General features: G+C 40.3%; 1 long non-coding RNA gene across 2 annotated transcripts; it reads right to left on the bottom strand.

Annotated features, from left to right (window-relative positions):
• Window positions 1–639: 639 nt before the first annotated feature.
• On the bottom strand, window positions 640–7,166 carry LOC127749817 (uncharacterized). 2 transcript variants are annotated; one of them, XR_008011367.1, is made up of 9 exons: window positions 4,412–7,166; window positions 2,890–4,115; window positions 2,775–2,803; window positions 2,624–2,686; window positions 2,309–2,344; window positions 2,203–2,229; window positions 2,068–2,129; window positions 1,898–2,001; window positions 640–1,795 (listed from the first exon to the last, which is right to left on the bottom strand). It is a non-coding gene; the product is annotated as an uncharacterized LOC127749817 (long non-coding RNA). The 2 variants fall into 2 exon arrangements; XR_008011368.1 differs by having other exon boundaries at window positions 2,890–2,999.
• Window positions 7,167–7,662: the final 496 nt, after the last annotated feature.

The raw sequence follows: 7,662 nt of genomic DNA, 5'->3' as shown, positions 1-7,662 counted from the left end.
GAACAGTGAAGAATCTAGTGCTATTATTGTTTGTTAGACCTTGTCCACCTTGCCTTTCCGACAGTCCCCAGTGAAAAGATAGGATCAAATAAGTGACGTCAATACATCAAAGAGAATCTTTTTGACAATATGAGGTCAAAATGACTTTTCACTGGGACGTTCAGCTACGGAACTGGTTCTAATATAGATTTCATGAGCTTCTACCAATGTTATAACAGGAAAATACGACATTTACCATCACTGAATGGGCGCCCCGGCGTCCGCAGGCCAGGGCTTGGCAACACCCACTGGTGAACTAGGGGTGGCGGTGGTGGTGTCTCGGGCGGCGAAGGCGGCGGCGAAGGCGGCGGCGAAGGCGGCGGCGAAGGCGGCGGCGAAGGCGGCGGCGAAGGCGGCGGCGAAGGCGGCGGCGAAGGCGGCGTGCACGGGGTGCGGGGGATGACGCGAGCCGGCTCCATTGATGCCATTGTCAAATGTGAGTGTTCTGTCGGCATCCTCCTGTTTACATCGGTTCGTGAGAGAGCCCCCTCTCCCTTCCCTTCCCCCCTTCCCTTCCCTTCCCCTTATCACTCAAACATCACTACCACCATTTCCTTTTCAAGGGAATATCTAATTTTCCTTTTAAATAATAACGCTTGAAGTACAAGTACAACTTCTGCTGTGATTTAACTTTGTTTTTTGCTTTTGCTTTCAGAGAGCTCTGTGACTAGGAAGATGCTGTGAGCATACAATGGCAACAACTCCAATGTTCAATTGGCTTCGTACCTGTGCCTTTTGTGGTTCGATTCAATTATCTAGAATAAAATGGTGAAAGAAAGGGTTTGATTGTTATAATGATTATTTGCCCATGTGGTCATTTCATATGTGGTACAGACCGCAACCATACTGTTTAAATGTTATAATTGCTCTAAACAATATTCCAGTATCGTATTGAATTGAAGATTTTATGCCATAAGGTGACTAAACAAAAAAGAAAAATGGGTTGCAAAAATAAATGTTAAGTTTCTAAAGTGAGCGAACATAACTTCTCTGGGGAAAGGGGATTTGAAATTAAACATTGCACTATGTTGTAGATTTTTGTCTTTTAGTAATCATCAGTTTCAGAAGCACTACAAATTAAAGAAGTAGTGTCAAAAGAGACTATCTTAAATTAATCAGAACTGAGTTGTAGTGTGTTGTCGATTCTCGCGACCCTGTCATCGAAACTAGGTCGTTTGAACACGCGTCATTTCGCGCGTTTGCAGAACGGGGGAAACAGGCACTATAGCAAATTCCCCTCTCCTCCTCCCCTTTGCTTATGCGCAGTACAGTTGCAGGAGAGCAGACTGACATGGCAACAGCCTACGTTTGTATGGGGCTAATATCAAGATCGCAATGACTGAGTTAAATATGTTTCAGTGTAAGACGTAATGAGGAATAAAACCAATTGCTGGTCAACTTTGTCAGTTTTATTCTCAGTTTCATTCTCATTTGTTTGTTATTTACACAGGTATTGTTGTTGAAGGAGAGAGGTTAGGTTATTGTCCCACAAGCCAATCTTCCGAGCAATTACTGACTTGCCAAGTGGACCAATGTGTATGTGTACCCAGTTTACAACGTAAAAGCTGTGACTTGACCGCAAAGAACCAGGGCATAATTGGCCCAGGGTTCAGATGAATTTTAAGGTTCAGAACAACTTTCATCAATGAAGGTGTGTATGAGGCTTAAAGATTGTAACAAAGGGTAAAGGGAACCAACTGACTGATCAACACTCAATACTCTTCTATTTTAGGCCCAGGGACGCAGCAGTGCTCCACTGAAAACAACCAGCACATTGGTGACACTAGATTATAGAAGAAGTCAAAATTATGAAGTATAGCCTTTTTATCAATAATTAAATTGTAAGTGAAAATTATACCTAGGTCTTTTGCTGCTCCGCTCTCTTTAGCCTCCTCTTCTCCTTTATCTTTAATTTGTCGGCCGAAATCTTTTTGGCACTGGCCTTCTTGATGAGCTTTCCTTCTGTAACAACAAGAGTTACTAGTAAAATTGGTCTCGATATTCAAGCATTGCTGGAGAGGAACTCACCGTCTTTCAGCCTCCTGTTCCTCTCCTTCTGCCTTCGTCGCTTTCCCAACTTCATCTTTTGCCTGCAAATTAAGTAGTCAATAATGTTCTGTTCTGTTAAATAATTTCACGAAGAGGTATGAAGAATGTACATACTCTTTAGTGAGTGGTCCTAACTCTTGCCTGTGAAACAAGAAATTATATTAGTTACTTTAGTGTAGAGGAAGGGAAAACTAAAATTGCAATACTGGAATTTACGCACTGCTCCTGCTCTTCTGCAGATAATGATGATGAAGGCCTGCTGAAACAAAAATTCTTACATATCTCTCTCTACAATACAAGTCTCTGGTTTAGCACAAATTAAAATATATTTCCTTTCTCCCTGACAGGTGAACATTGTTGACAGGTTGTGTTGAAGTTCTAATTTGTTATCTATTATACTAAATGACAAAGTGGTCTGAAAGAACACATTCTGTTTTATTTCAAAGGAAGTTTTCTTTTTTGAGAATTTGATTGAATGCACAAATTGGATTGGGTTATTTTAAAGGTCAACAAAAAGATCAACAAAAGGACTCACTCATCATTGTCTCCAGGTATTTCTTCAGCAGCAGCAGGTGAGGAATATATAGCATCGTATGGCCTGGAAAATATATAATATTGTATTGTTTTATATCTGATTCTAAAACAAAGTTCTTGGTTTTCAAAGATATCAGAGTGTAGGTACTTACCCTATTCCTTCACAATCATAACATTCTGGCTGGAAAGTACAGAAATGTTGATCAGAAGACAAGACAAAGCAAGTCAGACAAGACGTTGTACTCTGCTGTCCATTTCAGTACTCACTCAAAATCAATTTCTAGTAGATCGCCGCCGTCCAAGTGACCGAGCTCCGGCCGGCTGGACCACGCAGCACAGTGGACGGAAATCAGAAAAAGTGGGACAAAATTCAACCGCTTAGCGGAGGACGGTGAAAATTAGTAACGACTCGTTTTAAAGGACGTAGAATTTATTTACGACCTGCATTCCGCTCTAAAATGTTATAGTGTCATAAGATACAGTAATGCTATTTTGAAAAATTATTCCAATTTACATTTTTTTACGGATTGGTGGTCAAGGAAACAAAGGTTTTATGGAAGAAGAAAGGTTTTTAAATGAAAAATGGATCGAACAGCACGAGACACCGCGTAGTGCAACTTAGTCGTCGTCCTTCCCCCTGCACAGGACAACCTAACCTCAAAATATTCTTTACACCCATCCTCTTGTTAGTCACTTGTCTCCAAAGATTGATTTCGGTCCAAAATTAAAACAATACTTTGACCGTCCTTACTTATTGCCTCACAAGTTTCGTGTCAAACTGTCTGAAACCAAACTGCTGTCACTATGTTCCTCGAGCACCTAACCATCAGGCAGGTCGCATCATAGCCAGTATTGGAAGTTTGAAGTAACCGTGTAGGTAAAGCGGAACGTTGCGGGAAAAAAATCAAAAAGGGCTTCATTACGAATATAATAAAGAACATATTTCTATCGAGTTCTGCCCGGCGAACGCTGGCGATCATTAAATATCTCTTATAAACCGGCGGATACGCCGCAGAGTTTTGCTGACTTGGAAACATGTTTTTAGTTTAAATACTACTTTGAACAGGCAAAACTGTGGTTGTTTAGAGATATTTTGACCTTTAATTGCATCTCCTCGGTGACGGGTTGTCCAGTCAAGTCCATTTTCATTGTGAAAAAGTAAATTTCAACATGGTCTCATGACGCGGACTTCGCCGGCCGGCAGAGAGGTCAACTTTAGATACTACTGTAGAGCACGGAAATACTTCTACGAAGCAAACCAAAGCAAAAATATGTCCTTTAGGATGTTATCTATTAGTATGTCTCACTGATTGGTGTTTTTAGACAAGTGCAAAAACTGATTTTTGTCCCCCGGTTTTCGATTTCCGTCCACTGTGCGCAGGCGAGGGGAGGGGGGACCGAGCAGCCGACGGGACCAGCGCGCCGCTCACCCCAGACAAAGTGAAAACCGGGCATCTGGCGGGCAACTCCCGGGCAACTCCGGGCAATTGTAACTGAAGTGTTTGGTAAGTCGGTATTATGTTGATGTCTATTGCAAACTTTACTAATATTATCAACTGGAGGGCCGGAGGGCTGAAGTGTAATTCTAATCTGGATTCTGAACAGTGGGTTTAATTCTTTTGGCTTCAGAACTAGAGATGAAACTATTATCAAAAAAGTGTGTTAAAGTTTTCATTTTTGATTTTAAGTTCTTACAAATTATCTCTTGTTTCACAGTACAAACTAATCACACTTTTGTTTACACAGTTTATGATATTGAAAGATCATTTCTACACGCTAATGAACTTACCTCCTGATAATCTTGAGAAAAGGCTGGGTAAATTTGTCTCTGATTTCCTCAAATACTTGGAGGTTGATGTGCTGAAACCAAGGAGGGATGGACACGCCAAAGAAGTTGCTGCAAAAATGAAAAAATACCTTGCTCAATTTAAGAAGGCTGCTTAGACTGGTGACACGGAGTTTTCAACACTAATTCTTTGTGTTGCTCTTAAACTTGATCAAGATCTGAAACATCTTTTCATTTATTTCTGTGTATGTTTCAACCCATATTTTTTATCATATACTTTATATCATTTACTTCTCGTAGTTACTCAACTTGGAAATGTGTCTTTTGCTCAGGAAACAACCAGTTATGATGAAGTGCAAGCCTCCAACAAGTTGTCTAAAGATGGAAGGCCAATTATTGCTGTTCTAGGTGATGACTGTGTTTCTTTCAGCAAGTTTTAGCTACTTAAGTTAAAAAAACAATAATGTTCATTTTGTTAATTTATGTTTCCAGATGATGATCTTCTTGATACACCGAAATGTTTTGTAATGGGTTGACAACTGTATTATTAGCACTTTCTCGGTTTTTCTGTGCTATTTTGTTTTCAAAATTACGTATCTTAAAAAAATGAGGATTTTACTTGAATTTATTCAAACGTTTGTTCATGTCAAGTTACTTAATTGATACTCATCACATGCAGATTAAAACAGTTTTATCCATTTCTATTTCTTATTACAGAGTTATTTTTGAAATTCAAGGAGACCCCAATTGTTCACGCATAGAATGCAGGAAAAATGCCCAAGGACATTGGGAGGCAAATCCTAAGGGCATCTTACAGAAATATGAAGGCCTTATGCGTGACTTTGATGACTATATGAACACGTGGGATGAGTGATTTGATTGCTCGTTCTACCTCATATATATTGCATTTATACTGTACATGATCTCTTTTTTGCTTCTCTTGCTATATCTAGGTCCATTGTTATGGTCATTCTTAAACAATGGCTCATTAAGTGATGTTGCTATCATTTTCTTTCTTACCTATTTTGTATTCTTACTGTATGCTCTAGATTTTCTAGTTTGAATGTGCTCTCAAATCTTAGAATCTAAAAATTTGAGCGATTGTTGTTTCTGTATACTGTTAACTTTTTCTTTCTCTTTCTTTCTAAGTAAACTTCAGTACTACAAAGTGGTAAATTTCTAACTGTAACAGGTTAACTTAAATTCATCTCTTTAACATACATGACAACTTCACAATTTAATCTAGTAATAAGTTAGTTTTCATACATTATGTAGCAATGTGATGATCATTATATTACTATATTTTTTTGTTGGCTGAGCGATTAGCGAAGCCTATTACTCCAGTGATGATCAAAAAGTTTCGCGTCTGTCTGTCTGTTTGTCTGTCTGTCTGTCTGTCTGTCATCACGATAACTCGAGAACGAATTGAGCCAGCGACCTGGGATTTTCAGGGTCGTTTTGTATCATAAAAAGACAGATCAAGATCGAAGATGAGCATTCTAGCTCAAAAATTGAATTTTTAAAAAATCAAAAACCACAGGTCCTACAAATAATGTTTTTTTTTTAATATTTTTTTTTACAGTTTTCTAAGGGGTAACTCATCAAAGTAGAGCCCTTTGGGCAAAAATTTCATCCGTTTGGCTTTATCTTTAACCGTTGAGGCGCTAGAGGGTGTTTTTGACGAAAATAAGCGAAAAAATGTACAACCCTGCATGCTTAGTCAAAGTGACGGGCCGTTGACGGGCCGGAGGCCCGTATCTTTGTGTACATTTTTGCACTACCCGACTCGGGTGTCAGCGCCGCAGGCCTAGGTAGATGTATGCCAGGCGCGTCGCAGCGTAACAGTGTTTCGTGAGATATCGCGAAGCCTGTTACGCGAGACGTGGTCTGGCGTACATCTACCTAGTATACTTCATACTTCTATCTTTGATTATAATTTTAATGTGCTCTGAGTCACGGAGTTTCTAAGGCTATTCTTCCTAGGAAGAAGTTATTTCAACTTGATATGTGCGGTATTTTGGAGATTCTCTTCGCGTCTTCGGACCGCCAACTTATCTAAATAACTTATTTAGATATCTAGATAAGTAAATAAGTTAGATTAGATATCTTGACGGAGTCTGGAAGATGTGCGCACGACAGCCGCTCGCCGAATAGCACTCGGTCCGCCCGCCGAGTATCTCATCTCAATGAGGGAATACCCCTTGCCCTAGCGAGCTCGAGGTGCAGAGTATCTCGGTGGACAGTCGGTGTTCGGGGAAGGCAGCACGAGTGCATGTCTTGTTCAAAGACACGCAACCCACCATTTGTTAGCGAAATATAAATGTCATTCACAATGTTGTATTGTGGCAAGCGGTAACGGTTTCGAAAAGAAAACCTTCCCGCAGGGAAGTCCCGTCTTGAAGCGAGCCGCCACGCTCCCTTGCATTAGTGAACTTATTTAATAATAAAAACCATGGAGCATAATGTAAAAATTAGAGTGACAATTGGGTGAAATCGGGATTTCCTGTTCGGTTTATTGCATTGTTCCCGACCGCACTCCCTTAAGTTAATGCAGCCCTGCACCCAGAGTTCTCAAACGGGTGGGTCTTGCAGCTGCTTTTGGACCCACCACTGCGGGTGCACTGTTAAAAATATTAGTGATTTTACCGATAATTCCTGAAATCTTGTACAGAAATAAAATGTAATTTTACCGAACACGTTAGTTTTACCGAAATACTATGGTAAAATTACAGTACCAGTAAAATTACAGATTTTCGGTATTTTTCACGAAAAACTACTGTAAATTTACACGCGTCTGTAAAAATCCACTCGTACTCTGGTATTATTACAGGTATTGGTAAAGTTACAGACTCTGTAAAGTAGTCTTTCAGATACTTTCTGTAATTTTTCGAACATATAAGAAATACGGTTAAAATTGGCCACAAAATTTGCTCAATGTTGAACTCTGGTGCATTCTAACAACGGAACCACGAAAGAAACCCAATGTTGTGATAATCACTAACCAAGAGGGCAGTTAACCGTATGGAAAGCCGCGTGGACAGTCGGAAGCAACAGATGGAGTACGGACGGGCTCCCTCCACGTCGCGCGCCGTAGCGCAATGGGCAAGGCATCGGGCTCACGACCAAGAGGTCGGGGGTTCGATCCCACCTGAGGGTACAAGCGGTAAAAGAAGTTTCACCAATGAAACCCGAAGGCGGTTGACTATGAAATATATAGAACAAGAAACCAGCCGCCGAAAATATTTTTTTTCTTG

This window comes from Frankliniella occidentalis, unplaced genomic scaffold (assembly GCF_000697945.3).
Source record: "Frankliniella occidentalis isolate FOCC.00 unplaced genomic scaffold, Focc_3.1 Scaffold96, whole genome shotgun sequence".
In the NCBI taxonomy this organism is placed as follows: Eukaryota; Metazoa; Arthropoda; class Insecta; order Thysanoptera; family Thripidae; genus Frankliniella; species Frankliniella occidentalis.
Note: the sequence above shows the minus strand (reverse complement) of the source record. Positions and strands in the feature narration are given on the sequence as shown.